This window comes from Ascaphus truei, chromosome 3 (assembly GCF_040206685.1).
Source record: "Ascaphus truei isolate aAscTru1 chromosome 3, aAscTru1.hap1, whole genome shotgun sequence".
Lineage (NCBI taxonomy): Eukaryota > Metazoa > Chordata > Amphibia > Anura > Ascaphidae > Ascaphus > Ascaphus truei.
The window spans coordinates 228538579-228557938 of NC_134485.1; positions in this window are offsets into that span (position 1 = coordinate 228538579).

The window sequence follows — 19360 nt, forward strand, 5'->3', positions numbered from 1 at the left end:
TCTCTCGTATTCTTGAGGCTAATACCTCTATGCACAGAGCGAATAGCATTGGGGAGAGTGGACACCCTTGCCTGGTACCGTTTGAAACTGCGAATGGTTCTGATGTGTAGCCTGAGGTGCGAACTGTGGCTATTGGGTTGGAATATAGCGCCTTTATGCCTTTAATAAAGTTTCCATGTAGGCCCATCTCTCTGAATACCCGGAACATAAAGGGCCAGGCCACCCGGTCAAAAGCTTTCTCAGCATCTAACCCTAGAATCAGGGTAGGGCGTTGGTTTTTGTTACTGTTGTGGATAATGTTGATTACTCTCCTGATGTTATCAGAGGCCTGCCGTTCTGGGGTAAACCCCACTTGATCGGGGTGTACCAAGGAATTTAATACTCTGTTCAACCTGGTTGCTAAAATGTTGGCGAATAGTTTTATGTCTGTGTTTATCAGAGAGATGGGCCTATAACTGGAGCATAACGTCGGGTCCTTTCCTTCCTTTGGTATTACAATGATAGAGGCCTTTAGGGACACTTTTGGTGGTGCTTCTCCGTCTAGGATCTTATTGAACCAGCGGATCAGATATGGCTTCAACGTGTGTTCTAATTTCTTGTAATAGAAATTAGTAAACCCGTCTGGGCCCAGGGCTTTGGAGTTCTTGAGGGATTTAATGGCTGCTGTGACCTCCTCTGCTGTTATCGGGGTTCCTAGTTGGGCTGATTCTGACTCGTCTAGTTTGGATAGTTTTGTGTTTTTTATATATTCGTCTACCTTTGCTTCGAGCCTCTTATTAGCTTTGTCGGGGTTTGTCAAGTTGTATAAGTTACTATAGTACTGGACAAACTCTTTATTGATTTCAACCGAATTGAGTGTTAGGCTATCTTGTTTGGTTTTTATGCTCTATATATTGAGGTTTGCTGTTTTATTGCGGAGTTTTGCCGCCAATTGCCTGTCTGCCTTATTGCTTTTTTCATAAAAGATCTGGTTTGTCCACCTCATTGCTTTTTCAGTATCTTCAATCAGTATATTTTTAAGTTCCAATCTATCCTTATCTATCGCTGCTCTAACTTTGTCCGTTGGGCTTTGTTGGTAGGTCTCCTCGTTTTCTCTAATACTATTGTTTAGTTTATTTATCTTTTTGTTTTTCTCCTTTTTCCTATGGGAGGCAATACTAATTATCTTGCCTCTGAGCGTAGCTTTATGCGCCGCCCATAGTGTACAGTCGCTGATTTGCCCGTTGTCATTTATTGCGAAGTAGTCCTGTATAGCCTTTTCTATAGCTTTTTTAGTGTCTGGTAGTCTGAGCAGTAGGTCGTTCATTCGCCATTGTGTGCCCGTCGGTCTTTGGTGTAGGTCTCTTATGATTAGTGTAACTGGGGCGTGGTCTGACCATGTTATATTATCTATTTCTGCCTTTATTATCCTCTCCGCCAGTTCACTAGATACAAATATATAATCAATGCGAGTGTATTGTTTATGCGGGGGTGAGTAGAAAGTAAACCCTTTGGTTATGGGGTTCATTAGCCTCCATGCGTCGACCAGCCCACCCAGTCTTATGCTTTGTTTTAGAGCGGTTGAGCTGTTCCGTCTCCAGTTTTGCTCTTTGCCCTTGTGTTTCGCCTGATCTTTATTGCAGTCTATAACGGTGTTAAGATCCCCTCCAATTATTAAGTAACCCTTCTTATATTGGCTTATCGTCTCGAAAGCCTCATTAATATAGCTCTCTTGATCTGTGTTGGGGGCATATAGGCTAACAAGTGTTAGTTCTGTCGCGCCTAATTTACCGGATACAATTAACAGTCGCCCGGTCTTGTCCCTCTTTATTTTTTCTACTACAAAGGGGATACTAATTCTAATCAGGATGGCTACTCCCGCTTTTTTGTCTGTTGCTGGTGAGTGGTAAATTTGGTTATAATTTTTGTCTTTTAACCTAATCGTGTCTGCTCTGTTCAGGTGTGTTTCTTGAATCATGTGTATGTCGCTTTGTCTGTTTTTGAGGTCTCTGAACAGTAGTCTCCTTTTCATGGGAGAGTTCAGTCCTATGACATTCTGCGTTGTTATTTTTAGTACTTTAGCCATATGTTGGTTTGAAATTTCGTGCGCGAGTGTTTGCTGGAGGGAGCTTGTTGTTAGGGGGTGCCCTGTGGTGATTTTTCGGATTGCGGGACCTTATCCCAACTATTGTTTTGGTTGTGCCAAGTTGTGTGCATTTAGGTGTACTCCAGTGTGGATGAACTGGGGAGAACATTGGGGGGAACAAAAATAACCTTGGGGTTTTTTAACGTGGGGTGGAATGGTGCCCTCTGGTGCTTTGGGCCTTTGACTCTGCGTTTGGGGTGTCGGGGACATGCAGGGTCAAGAAAAAAGGGGGAAAGTGTGTGTGGGGTGCAATGTGGTACTTGCAGTCTGGAGAGTATGGTTTGTAATACAGGGAAAAGGGAGACCAAAAAGCGCACCAGCACAAACGGAGCAGGAAGAAAACCAGAACAAAAAAATGATTAAAAGGGCACTTTAATGTGGCAAAAGACCCATCCAATGCATTTCGAACGTCGCAGCGTTCTTTTTCAAGGATTATGGTTTGTAGTCTGTAAACTGTAGTCAGCTCCGTTTGGTATTCTGGCGGCTAGTCGTGTTGTTGATCAGCCTTCTTTTCTGCTATGACTGACTGGAACTAAAACACAGATGTGGTGGGGGGAAATACAACAATCAAACTTCTGGGTCAAACCTGTTAAACAGTTTTAAACACAGTAAATAGAACAAAAAAAAAAAAGAGCAGAAATTCCTTTCTCTCCCTTTTCCTTCAACTATCTGAGCTAGATCAAATCTATAGAGGCTTAATAATGGCTTTAACCTTGTGCTCTCAGTTATCTAGTTGTACACTGGCGACACACTTTATTCGAGCTCGGCTAGTCCCACGAATTCGGGTATACCCGGGTGTATTGAGGTTTGTGACTGTTTTCTGCCCGAGTGCATTGAGGTATTTTCCAAGCAGGGATTGAAGCATTTTATTCCCGCTGGCTGCAATACTGCACAGTATATATATATATACTGCATTACAATTCATGAATTTATGCCATCTGGTAGACACGCGAAGCATTGCAGCCTATTAAATCCTAATCATTATCATTTAACAGATCAGCCGCCCGTCAGCCAGGCATGAACCCAGGCTGGAAGGGCAAACGCAACGGGGCTTGTCAGAGGTGAGGAGCGGCGCATTCCAGGTATCTGCCAGGTACATACTGGGTATTTGCTCGAATAAAGTGTGTCGGTGCAGTACTGTGTTTTTTCCTTTTTCTTTTTCCCTTCCCTTCTATAAAACCTTTTTCCCTCCCTCCTCCCACTCCCGTTAGTTTGTGTCTTTGTATTTGGAACAGCATACAGTTTCGGGGCTGGGGGTTACAGTTGAGGTAGGAATGTCTCTCTTGTACTCTCGTAGTTTTGCCGTGTTCTGGTTGTTAAGCCTCAGCTCTTGGGGCTTTATGGGTTATCCTGGGTTAGTTGTCACCCTGGACCACCTTTCACGCCTTGGTCGTGTAAAAGTTTTCCCTGTATCACTTCGTATTTCTTCCGGGATCTCCAGTCCTAGCGCTGCGATGAATTCTGGGCCTTCCTCTGGGGTTCGTAGGGTGGCCTGTTTGCCTTTGTTGGTGGCTTGGAGACGAAAGGGGAAGCCCCATCTATACCTGACGTCTCTGCTTCTCAGATAGCCTGTGATTTTCTTGAGTTCTCGCCTTTTGGCCATGGTTATTGGTGAGAGGTCCGGGAAAATTTGCAGTTCCGTGTCCTCAAAGGAGATTTTATCTAGGTTTCTGACTTTGGTATAGATTTCCTCTTTGGTAGAGAAGTAATGGAACCTTGTGATTACGTCTCTGGGCCCTCTGTTTTCAAATTCTCTCGGCCTGTAGATTCTATGGGCTTGGTAAAGTTCCAGCTTTGCTTCGGCGATTTCTGGGAGTATGCTCCGAAAAAGTCTGTTTAGGTATGGCTTGATTTCCTCGTTAAGGACTGTCTCCGGGATGTTGCGAATTCTAAGATTGTTCCTTCGTGATCTGTTCTCTGCCTCTTCTTGGGCATCTTGAAGGCGGGAGATCTGTTTTTTCATTTGGGTTATGTCCTCATCTGTTGCCGCTTGTCCTTCGGTGACTGTCTCCATGGCCTCCTCCATTCCTGTCGTCCGCTCCTCTACCTCTACGATCTTGGTGTGTAGGCTCTTCATTGCGGTTTGTAACTCCTCGTGAAACGCCTGTTTAATTTCTTTAACCCAGGTTTTTAATTCTTTCCTGATATCTGGGTGCCTATCTGCTTCTGACCCTGAGTCTGAGTCTGAGCGATCTTGAGCTTGTGCGGCTTTATCTTTGCCCGTTGGTGTGGGCGCCACGTTCCTTCTAGTGAAGAACGTGGAAGATTCTGACTTCCCTGTCTTTTTAGGAGGGGCCATGCCGTCTGTGTTCAGCTATGGGCTGTAGAGAACAATCAGGTCTGGGTCTTCCTCCTCTATATTGGTTGCTAGGTTATCTTGGATATGGGGAGCTGAGGGTGGTTCTTGTCGTTTTTTCTGGGCTCACAGCTATCCCACATATGCACCGCCACACTTGGGCATTTTGTTAGTCCATGGGACTAGGTAGATGGTTCACTGTTTCGTCTCCTTGGCTAAAGGGGGGGAAGGGGAGGGGCGCGGGCGCTCATTCACTCCGCTCTTTATAATTCACCTTTTTTCGCTGTGTGTAACTTTCAGCGCTTTTCAGGCCCCCTTGGGCTGTGGTTTTTATTACTTTGTTTATAGTGGTTGTTTTGTCTGGGTCTTTCTCCCTTTAAGGGCCAGTGGCGGCCATCTTGGGTTACCAGGTAGGAGACGGCTGCAGCAGAGGGGCTCTTCTCGATCCTAGCTGGTCTGCCCCCTTCACTTCTCCTTGCAGAGAGGGGTCTCCTACTTTCTCTGCTACAGCGGAAGGGGGGGGGGGTGGGCACAGGTTGGGGGATTAATGGTGTCTAGCTCTGCGCTTCCCCAGAGGGGCTCCGACTCCCACGTGGCCGCCTCCCGCCCCCTCCTGTCTGTGGGGCCCTCTCCGGTCCGTCCTGAACCGTCCCCCCCTCCCTCTATACCTCTGTCGTCGTTGCGCCGGGGTCTCCACTTCTGCGGCTCTGAGTTGGGGTACGAGGTTCCTTCTCCGTTGCCCGGTGTTGTGCTGCAGCCTTCAGCTCGCTCCTATTCAGGCGCGTGCGGCGGCCATCTTGTGTGCTCGGCTGTACGGGAGGCTCGCACTGTCAGTGTCTGCGGGTGCTCGGGGTCCCGATTCTCCGTGAGCTTCACGGTCTGGGTGTCAGCGGTCAGTGGTGTGCGGTCAGGGGATGCTATGGGCCGTCTGTGGGCTGTTTTGGCTGGATTTTGGCCAGGGTTTCATTGGTGAAACTCCCTGTTTGGACGGAGCTAGCCTTCTCTGTGACTTGCTCGTTCTGCGTCCAAGCCACGCCCCGTCATATACATTTTTTAAGAGCACCGGACACACAGGGTTTATTCTCCTTTCCTTTTACAATGGTATGTGTTTAGGGCTACGTGTACAGTAAAACAGAAATAGTATTCAGCTCTGCATAACTAAATTAGTGGCGTTCCTATCCTCGCAACAGTATTATCTGGTTGAACCTCCATAAAGACACCATGAGGGGGTTTTGGTGACAGGACTAGAGATGGCTACTTTGGACTGGGCTCGAGTGTGAGAGATCGGACTCAAATAATTGCCTGTTCATTCTTTGAGTTTTTGCCACCTCACTGCACTTTACTGTATGTGATTTATAGGGGCTTAATCTTTAAACTGCAATAGAGCTGATCCGACAGTTATCACAAGCAAAGCCCAATTGACTAAGAGGGATTTCCGTGTTTATAGTGCTGGATCTGTGTTTACAGAATAAACCCCATAGTGTAGTTGTATACAAATAAAAAGTAAGATATATCCTCAAAGTTATCTAACATTTCTTTTTGCCTTTATTATGACTTTGTTTACTTTCTCTTTGCTGATCTAAAATTTCTAATATATGGCTGGAAATATATACATTTTAAATAAATTCAGATTATCAGGTCAAGCTTTCAGTTACATTATATTAGATTTTTTGTTTTTATGATTTTTACTTATTTTAAGCATTTTTCATGCTTTAGTATGCTATTTAAGCATTTGTCTCCTTACAGTACTCAGAGTTTTTCTCCATAGAAATCACAATCCAAAATCAACACCAAAACACGAATGAAAGCGTTTCACCTTATTTTAAATGTTCTGATTTACTGTTATCATTGGATGTAGAAAGTTATAGCATAAAATTTTTGAGGACTTGTATTACGGTTGGGCCCGAATGTCCATCAACTATGCTGAACTGCATCTCGTCACATAAGAACAGTAAAGCAGGAGTCTGCGTAAGACAACTTCTGAAAGGCCGTGATCAGAAACTGGGCAAATTAGAAGTGGGACTAAATAAGGATCTGACAGGTGTAGCCCTGGAACAGGAGCAATATGTAAAGCAAGTATATGAAATTCTTCTAAGGCGGTGTGTATAGTGCCCGCGATGGGCGACGGCGACGTCGCCCAAAAACAAATACATTGTCGCCGCTGCGCTTATAGTAAATGTGACAGCGACAATGCAACGGAGCGACGTTGCGTCGCGAACTTTGGAAGCTGGCAATATTTGATTTTTCAAGGGCTGTCACCTCATGTGACAGCCCCTGAACAAATCAAATGACAGTATGCCCGCGACGCTGCCACAAAGCGAAATATAACTTTTGCTAGCGGCGACGGGTGACGTCACCCGTCCCGTCACCGGTTGCGGGCACTATACGTGCAGCCTTAGAATGGAATCTTTTTCCTTTCCAATTCCTACCCCAGAATAAAAATGACAACATGTAGGGACTTCTATTCATTTGTTAACATCTCACCTCTTCATTAAAGAATGTATTAACAAATGTAACAGATGTGATTTCTGGAAAACCTTTCTTTTAATTTTACATTATTTTGTCTAGTTATTTTTGTATTCAAATGTTTTCACTCATTTTTCTATGCCCAATGCTATGTTTACTACTATTTATATTTACTATCACCTCTACTTTTAGCCGTGTTTATATATTTGTTTTGAAATACCAATTTTCCTGTTGCATAATGTGAAACAATTGTAATAGTTTATATTGCATCATATTTATCATCTATTGAAGTTTACACCTGTACAATAGACAAATTATTGTGCTAAGACAAATAGTGACACATATAGAACACCCACAAGCTCATGTTGAACCCCCAAAATAACCACAACATATATAAGCGTATAAGTGTCACAGAGGAGTGCTACCGAGCATGGCAATATACATTTAAAACCAGAGACGAACATGAAACACAGACAGAGCTCAATGCACATCCAGCAAAACTCTATACACGGTACAGTGCCTAAATATACATGTATTGATATCTATAAAATAAAATGGTCTTTTAGTTTAACATTTTGGCCAAATTGTTGTAAGCCCCTGAGCCACTGCACGGCAGACCACACCTCAAGGGTCCCTACACTAATCTAAATTCTTAATAACCTGTGCATTGCCAGGAAGAATGATTTATAATAAATCTGTCAAAATTAGTTGCAAAGTTTTGACAGATTTATTATAAATCATTCTTCCTGGCAATGCTGGATGTGCATTGAGCTCTGTCTGTGTTTCATGTTCGTCTCTGGTTTTAAATAAGACAAATAGTGTTAATTAATTTAATGAATGTCATGATCAACTAGATATCTTATTTCCAAATCAATTAGACTATTGTATTTTTTCCCCTTTCCTTAATGACTACTACATTAAAATGCCCTGCATAATCTGGTTTAATTCTTAGCAGTTTTGAAAGGCAGATTGAATGACTGATATTATGGTACTGTATTTAGCAGGGCCCCCCCACCCCCCCGGGTCCCTTTACCTCCGTGGAGCGCGCTCATCTGGCGGGTGCTAGGGAGGTTGAGGTGGCGGCTGCAGAGGCGAGCCGATCACCAGGAGCTTCACTGTGCACCCAGATAGCGGGGCCGCCATCTTGAATGGCGCGAATGCACAGAACAGCTCTAATGTGCGGTGGCCATTAGGGAGCTTAGAGCATGCGCAGAAAGTCCCAGGGAAGCGGACATTAAAGGGACATGCCACAAAGGGTAACTACAATCCCCAGCAGCCCCAGGAGCTGCAACCACATGCTGCAGCAGAACCAATAGGGCTGTATTATTCCCCCTGCAGGAATTAGATAAATGTTGCGTGCTGGGACACGTTAGTCAGTCGGAGATGGGACACCAGAAGCTGCATGTGCAAGTGCAGGATGTCAGTGACCCCTGCAGTAGGCCAGAGACACCCCTCGGGTCCCAGCTAGGCCCCGACTCACCTCAGCATTTGACATAGACAGGCCCCTGTAGCATTATAGTGATGGACACAGCCAGGATACAGCTGCATCCTGTCCTCAGGTGCTCTTTGACCAGACATTTGCCACCACGAGACTCTTTCCAGGGTTGCGCCATCCACATGAGACACCACCCAACGCGGATGCTTCGCGGACGACCTTGTGGATCCTATCTTCATCATCTGCATGCCCTTGTGTGGCAGGTACCTTTATCCAGCAAGTGCACCAACTCAACACTTTAGTGGGGCAGCGCTGTCACACACATTTGGGTGGGTTGGATCTTGGGGACACTGGGAAGGTTCAGTGTCCAAAAGCACCTCAGCACTTTGGGGACAGTATACCCTGTGGGGTGTTGACATGGTGTTGTGGGAACACGGTGATAGGTTACGGCTGTGCGTGGCCTGGTGGGTAGGCTGTAAACCAGTAGTAGTTTGCATACAGAAAACAGTTATCTTTTACCAAGCGTGTGTGTATTGTATGTGGGTCCTGTAGTGTATCATTCTATATTATAGAATCCCACACAGGTGGAGGCGCTAATGAGCATCGATCCAGGATACACCCCAGGCTCCAGCAGCGGAGTCTCAGACATCCTGTGAGCCGTCAGGTATTGCACCATACATACACCGTAGCTTCACAACTCCCAACTACACAGTCTAAACCAGCCCAATGTGGCTTGCCATATTCAATTAAATATAATCTCTCCTGGATGATTTTTTATTTTGTTCACATACAGATTGAGTTAAGAGCATCTGAGAATGAAAATCCAATGAGCCTTATTCAATTTGTGGAGAAGCTGCTTCCCAGTGCTGGAGAAGAGATCAGTTCCATTTAAAGATGCAGTCAGGTTCATTGTCGTCCTGTTCCATACTTGAGCTGGTGAACTGCAGACCAAGTGCGGTCTGATCACTGCCAAATGCAGAGCAACGGGGGACTTCTTACTTCATTACTTTAGCGCCTAGCCAAAAAGGTACTGAAGCAACTTTAATTAGTTTTTTTTAAATTACAGTACATAGTATTGAAGCAGGGTGTCTCTGGAGCAGATCCGCATTTATTTCAGGACCCCCTGCTTCCCGAAATACAGACCTCGGTATGGGGTGGCGGTATCTCCTGTAAGTTTAAATATCCCGGTCACGTGGGCTGTGATGTGGGAGAATTAAACTTGCAGGAGATACCAGCACCCCATACCGGGGCCTGTAACTCAGGAAGCAGGGGTTCCCCGGACCTGAAATTTATGCGGTTCAGCTCCAAAAAAACCACTACGCGTACTATGTAATCAAAATAAAATAAAAACAGCGCAATTGCTTGTTAGAGCTGTGCAAGGAGAGGAACTGATTCCTTTGCTCTTACTGGGCAGATCTTGAAGACTGGTGGCGGCCTGGTAGGATTAACGTAGAGGGAGTCCCATTCAGAAGCAGGGACCCCCGCTGTGTTAATCCTTTTGGGCAAACGCTGTATTTCTGCTTAACAAAGCTGACTGCATATGTACAGTATATTAATGGAACTTTAAAAAGGAAAAACAGTCCACAGCACTCAATTTTAAAAGTATAAAAACGTACATTTTAATTGCAGATGATAAAAAAAGACACTAACACAGCGAAATTTCAGGCCTCTATGGTCCTTTCTCAAGCCAAGTCTAATTTGTGTGCTGTGGACTTTGTCAATCTTCTAGTTTGATAGTTTTTGGAGCTATGTTAGCAGTCTTGCACACATTGGAGGCGATGCCGTAACAGTGATAACTGCATTTAAGAACGCTAAGTGCATTTTAAGGCCGATTCAGCCTGCTGCGCGATTCACTAAGCACTTTATAGGCCTTAAAAAGCATTTCAGCCCTTTAAGCAAAACTCGTCCGATCAGGCCAAAAACAGCAAAACATGCTGTTTTTTGCCAGTCCGTGTGATTCACAAAACAGTGATAACTCAATTGTGCTTTAAAAGCTAAAGGTTGTCACAAAAGAAGCGAAGACAGTCAAAAAATCTTTGTTTACCTTTTTTCAGGCACACCATTAATAGATTAGGCCGGCGGGTGTCCCCGGGTGATCCACGTGGGTGTCCAGGGCCCCCGGGTGATCCCCGCAGGAGTCCCTGCTGCCAATCGCGTGCCCCAAAAAATAAACAATTCTTTTAAATAAATACACCTCCCCCACCCCCCACCCACTAACACATACAGGAATGGGCAAAATTACTATTATCAAGATATGGATAATAGTGCAATTGTCCATTTAAAATACAACATTAAGCAGCTTAAATAAAGTAAATAAATCTTGCACTCACCCCTGCCAGGCTGCCACGATGAAGGCCGTTCTCATCCTCATCACCGTCCATGTCCTCCGTTGCTACAAACAATACAGAACAATAAAAACAAGACAATCTAATGTCCACTAACCCTTTAATCACCTAGGCGGTTAGTAACCACTATAGTAATTAAGGGGTTACTTAATCGGGCATATTTTTGTTCGAACGGAACAAAATTCCCTGAATTTGTTAATGAATCTTGCTTTTGGCTTCACTTTGTAACGGCCGAGCACATTTTTCCAATCGGGCGCAAAAACGCGCTGCTTAGTGCATAGCTCCCATTATGAGATTATTTAAAAAAAAATCATATGAAGCTGATCCATTTGAAGATTTGTTGTTAATATTAAAGGTATAATAGCTTCTCTAGCATACTGTCGCAGCCCCTTTTAACCTCCAACATCCACGAAAAAATTCGGGGATGTTTTCCGTCTCTCACCCGTCTCTCACGGACTTTTCTGCGCGGCCCGAAATCACCAGATAGCGCTAATAGTGCTAGACAATGAAAGCGCTTAGCGCTAGACAATGAAAGTGCCCGTAGGTGCCCAAAACTGCCGAAAACGGCCCGCATCTGCCCGCGATTTGCCCGCGATTTTAAAAATTGCGGGGAAAAGGCCGCAGGAGGCTAAAGGCGGCCGCCACTGTAGGTGCTTTAATGTATTTTTTTGAAAATGTGTACAGTGGCGGCAGAGTTTATTCTAACTCGGCCGCCACCGCAAAGTGCGGGCAGACGCGGCTTACTTTTTTTTTTTCCGACGCCAGGCATCCCTGAAGACGCCAGGCATCCCCGAAGGAGGCTACAGGTAAGGGGGTATTTTATTTTGGGGAGCGTGGAGCGGGCCGAAACAGCCAGGGGGTCGCGAGGGGAAAGGAAGGGGGAGGGGAAGATGCGGCTAGGGTGGGCTGGCGCACGGCCACGTTCGGCGCCAGCCCGTAATGACGCGCTGGGCAAGACGGGTAAAAGTTAGAATAGGATGTGCCGCAGCAGTATACTATTAATGCAGATGAATCACACAAATGGTTACACTAAATAATTAGTAAAAAAAGATATATTAGCCTTTTTCATGACTACAGTAATTCTATCAGGCGATTTTGCTTTGACAGCATCAGAGTTTAATTAATAGGCCCGTTTGAGAGATGAACGAAACGTGGGGATTGCCGAGTCATACTGTAGGTACTGTTTTTTTGTGACTCATGTTCAGAGAAATAATGTAACCAAAGTTATTATTTTGTAATTACTCATGCGCTATGTGAGGTCACATATTGGATTATACAGTCTGTAACATTTTATGCTGCTTTTTCCCTTGCATCAAGAATGACACATGTATTTGTTCTTCATACAGTAAATCTAATAATGACATCTCAAATGACCCATTGCTCAATTTTCTCCTTGCATTTGCATTGAATATCAGAAAGTTTTTTTAAATATGATGCAAATTGGGAGCCATACACGTTTACCCCACCTCAGACATGCAAATACATGAAACAAAATGATGCACAGAGATGCAGAGTTTGATATATCTCTATATAACATATGCCTCATGTAACTCCTTATATTGACACTACAAGTCGCAAGCTCATGAATTCGGCACATTCTGTAAATTGAAGCAAACAAAGAGAGTGATCCAAGATGCAAATGATGCAATTTGTGTTAATTTTGCTTCAAATTTGCTGTGATATATCACCCCATAATAACGCAATGTTGTTTGAAATACTAACAATGGCCTTTCAAGTGGGAACTGAAACAGCAGGGTATATTTTGTTAAAAAATATCTAATCATATATTACACCTATCAACTCTTACTGTTAGTCACTAAAAAGTCATTTGTGGCTGTCACAATTGCCTAAATAATTCAGTATTTGGAATCAATCAATGTTGACTTTCTATTACAGTGTTATTTCTGGCTCAAGAATGATGGAAGTGAACAAATGTGCAGCCAACCCTAGACTGGAATGCAATGGCAATTTCAACTCATGCATTGGAAATGTCAAACTGAGATAATGATAATTATAGCCTGTGTTCTCAATATATTGCCCGGGTAGCCTTCATTAAAATATAAATGAAAAAAAAAACACTATAGTTAGGAGTTTAAACAAAAAAATAAAAGAAGCGCATGGAGGGGCACTATTAGTAAAAATAACACTTACATAAAAATGTATGTTCCAATCATCCCAATAGGACTCAGTTGTTCACTGGGCCTCGGTTCCAGCCGATGTTAACCGACACTCTCATCCACTTAAGGGAAAAGCAGAGAGAAGGGGGAACACAGGGTCCACAGAGAGTCCTACGTATTTATTAACAGAGAGCTTGCAGTTCAGCTCTAGAAGCAGATCATGGTGTTCTCGCTAGGGGGCGTTGACTACAGGCATCCGGCGTCTTATATCATCCGTCATGGAACTCCAACTCAGTAACTCAACGCGTTTCACGTCTATGACACTTCATCAGGGGTAGAGTTTTTGGCTCCCGGAGTGGCTATATTTGTACAAATCCATTTTGAAGCCTAAACCAATAGGATGTGTATCCTTCCGCTATTCTAACTAAACTTACTCAAAAAATACATACACTATACCTTAAAACCCACAGTAGCATACAGGGGAATAAGGGTCCCCTTTGGTTCCGTGCACCCTGCAATTGCATTAATTTAACATCATCAGAGTGCTGTCTATCGTCCCCCTTTTTCTCACAGTAGCATATACTTCACATAATAATAAGCACATACATTTAAACTCATATAAATTAAACTATAATCATACTTTTTAAACAAACTTATATTTGAATAAAGAATATATATTACATATTTAAACCAATTCTTAATAATTATAACCTAGCTGTAATCTATACACAATTTCATATTATTGATCAACAAGGGTGTATTTGTCATGCCCTATTTCAATAATCAGTATATTATTTTCACATTACCAACATGATAATAAGTTTGTAATAGACAATGCATGTTTTATCACAAATATTGTTCCCAATACAGATGCAGCATCCATTATTCGTTCATTTCTCTGCACCGTTTTCATAAAGTCTGCTGTATTCCACGTGGCATTCACTTGTTAATCTTCCGTGAAGGCTGTTTTATGGAGGTAGGTGGCACCTCCCCCCAGAGCTCACTCTTCCTCACCTTTTAAACTTGGGAGGTCTTTTCACTTTCCTGCAAGAACAGGATCTACTATGGTTCTCTCCCCTCATGCAGAGTGTAGTGTAGGACAAGCATTAATTTGGTTATACCTTGACGTTGGTACTGTATGCAGGCTTATGACAATTTGGCCAAAGGGTTTAACTAAATAACTAAGTAATTATTATTATTATTATTGAAGTATTTAAACTTTATACTTATTACCATATATGTTTTGTCAATTGGATGTAGCATTGGGCTTTGCTGCAAGAACAGAATCTACTATGCTTCTCTCCCCTCATATAGAGGTAAAAGGAAGGGTTTACAGTGTAGTGTAGGACCTGCATTAATTTGGTTATACCTTGACGTTGGTATGCAGGCTAATGATGCTTTGGCCAAAGGGTTTAACTAAATAACCAAGTACAGCTCAACCCTGTTATATCACGGTCTTCGGAGGCCACCTGGTCCGACCGCGCTATAACCGGAGTCAAGCTAAAAAAAATGGCCGTCGCGTGCCCGATCGGTAGGAGGTGGAGTGAGGTGCCGGCAGCCCTACACAAACCCCCAGTAGCCACCGTACTTCCCTCAGCAGCCCCAGCGATCCCCCAGCAGCCACCACACTTCCCTCAGCAGTCCCCGCACTTCCCCCAGCAGTCCCTGCACTTCCCCCAGCAGGCGCCCTACACGATCCCCCCAGCAGCAGCACACGATCGCCCCAGTAGCAGCAACTACCAGAGGTAATTATTGTTATTGAAGTATTTAAATTTTATACTTATTACCATATATGTTTTGTCAATTGGATGTAGCATTGGGCACCCTGTTTTGTTGTATACATTTGCCACGCTCAGTAGCACTCTTTTTGGCATAAATATATATTCATTATGTGGTGGGTGTAGGAGTTTGAGCTAGCTGGGAATGTGTGTGTTAATCTTCCGTGAAGGCTGTCAATCACACGCATGATTACCGTTGTTGATTTTCCATGATTAATGTGATTGGGATTTGTTTAGTTGTAAATCTGCGTGTTTCCGCCACATGGCAAAAGTGAATCCTTTGCACAGGGCAACCCGTGAGTTGTGTGTAGTCAATTTGCAGGTGTTTAAAAACTAGATAAAAAGAGTGGCCACAACAGTCATCCATTGTAAATTAACCTTGCTCACTGAAGACGTTATCAAATGTAGGCGTTTCATAATTAAAATGTCCAAAGTATTCACAATGCCTGTCCCATTATTCTACACTGCTATCCCTGCAATTGCTGAATGGAAATCATGTCAAGTCAAGTCATGTCAAGTCCTTATACCAAACCACAATGTAGTTATGCATTGCTCATATTTTCTGCAATTAATGCTGGAACAGATAAAAAGGCGACTTTAGATTGAATTAGAATTTAAAAATATGAATTCTTCACATTTTCACCGAACTAACGTGGCTGGAAGCATTCAATAAGGCAAATATTAACTAATGATGATTGCTTTTTTCGCACAACCCCTCCTCTGTAAGATAACTGTACAAGAGGATATTGGTCTGTGCTCCCAGCTTTTGCTGGTATGTTTGCTCATGGTATCTGCAAAAGAAGAAAGGTCGGGTTTCATACATTTAATATTTGTACAGTACCTGCACGTACTTCCCAACCCTGCAGTGAATATGTACCCAAACCGGCTTCCCAATACTATTGCAATAACGGGCCAATCGTGACAGAAAACCTGGTGACCATCAATCCTTGCTTCCTGGCCCTGCCTCATTACCTGCTTCAGCAGGCCCCTGTCAACTATAATGCTGATTACATGAGTGATCCCGGCTGTTACGCACAATGCTGTAATCCCCTTACATTGGGTCATCACCACCCGGTTGGCAACGTATATAATGAAGATAAATATAATGCAGACTACAGGAGTGACCCCAGCTTGTATGCACAATACACCTCCAACATTGTCTCACCTCCAACCGTTTGGAAAAGTTTATAATGAAGGTAAATATAATGTACAATACAATATTAACTTTAATTCCCCTGGGGGGGGGGGGGGGCGCTCTCCTCCCAAGCATTTAAATTAAATACCGGGGAATCGCACGAAGCCTCCAAAATACACTTACAGTACCTTACCTTCCAGCAGTGCGTCTTCATGATAACCCAGCATCAAATTACCATAGCAACATGATGTCACGACCCTGCACGCCATTTGACGCCGGGGCCGAGCGGGGGGGGGGCATGAGGCACCGAGGAGAGTAACCTGGTATAGTGTACTGTATGCGTGCCATAGCCTGTCAATGCTTATACACATGCGCACTAGAGTGTGATTTGACGCATGCGCACTACAGGAATTTATAGCATCATTTTTTTTTTCCAGAAACAAAACTTTGAAATCGAGTGTCAAAAGATAAGGATGAAGTTCGATGGAACTCTAATATCGTTTTTTAAAACGTTGCCTTTTTTTACTTTTCTACAGCCAGTATCACTAGCTTCACGCTTTTAAAACTTTTCCACGCTACAGTAATATTTTGAACAACACACTGCACTGTGATTCAATTACGTGTCATAACCTGTAATAAAATTTCACACGGAGATGTTGATTGATTTTATTCCACTTCATGGTTAATGGAAAACATTAAGTGGTGCTATTTTTTTACATATTTAATCAATGTTAATATTTAGAAAATAACTACATTTGCAAACAGTTCAAACTGTTGTTTTCTAATCCTTCAGGACTGTAAGACATAACAATTGAGTTGCATCTTATACCCCCCCACCCCCCCTCACAAAGCAAAGGCATGGGACTACAATACTGCAGTACTGTAGCTATCTAAAAGTCTAACACAGTTTCATTATTTTTATGGTGGTATAGAAATTTACATTTCCTGGTTCCTCACGCATGCCCATTGTGAACTAGTGTACACAAGAAAGCCTTCACTGCCCATCAGACTTACAGTACTGTAGAAATCCAACAGTAAACAAAAAAATAATAACTGTGAGCTGTAAACAAAACCTTATGTGATGCATTTTGTTTCATACTTAATCAATTTTAACATTTATAAAATCACTACGTTTTTATTTCTCTATGACTCTTCAAGGGACTGAAAAATGTTGTTTATATTTTACAATATTTCAAATGATTTCTTTCAACTGTAATCCTGCACGCTAATCACAGCACTATGTACAGGTACACCAAGATGAAACACCAAGGAAAAGGCATTCGACTCATTATCAACATCTCCCATGGCCGATCATGGCTGATAAGAAGACCTGCACTGTAATTTGGCTAGAATGACTTCACAAGGCATATCCTTTTTTTTTCTTTTTTTCTCTTGAAGAGATTCATAAATGAGTGATTTGAAGAAACGCTTTAAGAAATGTTTTTTTTTTATATTTCATCAATTTCAACATTGTTCAAATCACAACATTATTATTTTAGCAATGAGGTTGCTTCTTACTGTATAATTGGGCTTTGCAGGTGTAATTTATTCGGGCAAGAATATTTTATCAATTTTTACATAGTTGAACCCTCCCCCACACCTCCCTCAGTAAACCGAGCAAAAGGCATTCGCCTCCTTATCAACACCTCCACTCCCCCGGGCCATGGGGGAGCAGGCCTTAATAAATGAGTGATTTTAGGGAAAACTTTGTTATGCATTTTTTCTCAGATTTTATCAATTTTTACATTTATAAAATCACTACATTTTTATTTCTCTATGATGTTGCATTTTGCATAATAATTATACCTTTTGAGTAATTAATTCGGGGAAGAACCCCCCCCCCCCAAAAAAAATAGTAATGATTTTTTTTTTGGGGGGGAGGGGAAAATTCTATTCAATACCTTCAACTTTGGGTAGGCTTGGTCTGCTTACAGTATCATACTGTTTATGGAAATATCACACACACGCATGGTACAGTCATAACTTTTATTGTATTTTACAACCGTTCAAATTATTTCTTTCAACTTTTATCTTGCAGGCTCATCACAGCATTATGTATACCAAGATTAAACATTTTGTTTGCAAGACCCCCCAACCACTACCCACACTCTCAATAGGACATTCACACACAAAAACGCATCTTTACTAATGTTTCAGGTTTTGGCTAATCTTGATTTTAATTCCATGGGGTCTATCTGAGTCACCTCAGCCGGTGTAAATGACCTTTTGTCATTGATAGAGGGGGATTAGGACAAACTATTGATTTATTATGCACACAGTACAATTAGCTTGTACATCCCCCCCTCCCCCATCCAGAGGTGTTGCATCTGTGAAAGGAAAAAAATGGCTGCAGGATTAGTGAATTGAAGGCCTTGATTGGTTAACACTACTGAAAGCCACACAAAACAAATAAACTACAGTATAACTTGCCATGCATGTAAACTATAATGATTTTTTAAATAAAATATGTAAAACACACGTTGAATACAAATAATATGCATACAGTTATGTATATAAAGTGGAGAGTAAGCACAGACATAAAATGGTTAATGTTCAATTATCTTTAATAGAAATCTAACATTTAATCAGGTTATTGTCAGTACCATACTTACCTGTACTATTCTTAGTGTACCTGTACTTGCCTTACTACAGTACAGCACAGTATTGTACCTTACTTCATGCCAGTGGCATTCCCATTATGCTCTAAAAGAACAGACAAAATGCTGCTAAAAGAACGGACAAAATCTTGCTTATATAGTCTATGTAGTTGTTGCATCTTTTTACAGTCAGTATGTCGTTCCAGAAACTCATTATTCCTTCTATTAATTCCTCATTTTTAGACGGTTTAACAACCTTTCTTATATCATCCTTCAGCTCATGCCATACCAATTCGATGGGGTTCAAATCTGGTGATCTGCAATGGGAGGGGGAAAATGGCAAATTAGCTGAACAGGTACAAACAGTTTAAAACAATGAGAAAAAGTTAATGTACACTGGAGCACATACTCCTGTGGCATCATAACCTAGTTGATACTGCTCACAAGAATATAGGCACTTAGGCGGTATGTTTAGGGTCATTGTCCTGGAAGAACCATTGACCACCAGATGGGAAATCATGCCTAATGTATTTAACAATACGGTGACTATTTGCTCTTGGAAAAATACTTTGTCCATGATTCCTGTAACAAGAGAAGAAAAAATGATGTTAAAACTGAACATTAGGGTACAGAATACACTACAGTTGTACTGTACTGTACAGTGCATAAGGCTACATCATGTGATTTTGGTCATTATTTTACCCTCAAATATGATGATGCGTCCTGGTCCACGTCTAGAGATCGCACCCTACACATGCATCTTCACTGGGTGCTTGGGACCCAGTGATAGGCGTCCTTTCGGAGATAGGCGTCCTTTTTTGTGGAATGCAAAAGTGGCAAATCTCTCTAGAGCTACTGTTGTCTAATCAGAAAAATGACATTCTGAAAAGTCTCGCCACTTTCAATCCATACCCGTGTTTGGTCCACTCTTTTAACTTTGTTGGCATTCATTATCATTGGATATGCTCTGTTAAGACAAGGAAGAATTTTACAGGTACAGTAAAACCACACTTTTACCTATAGTACAGTAGTGTACAGTACAACACTTTACCTATACTGGCTTAAC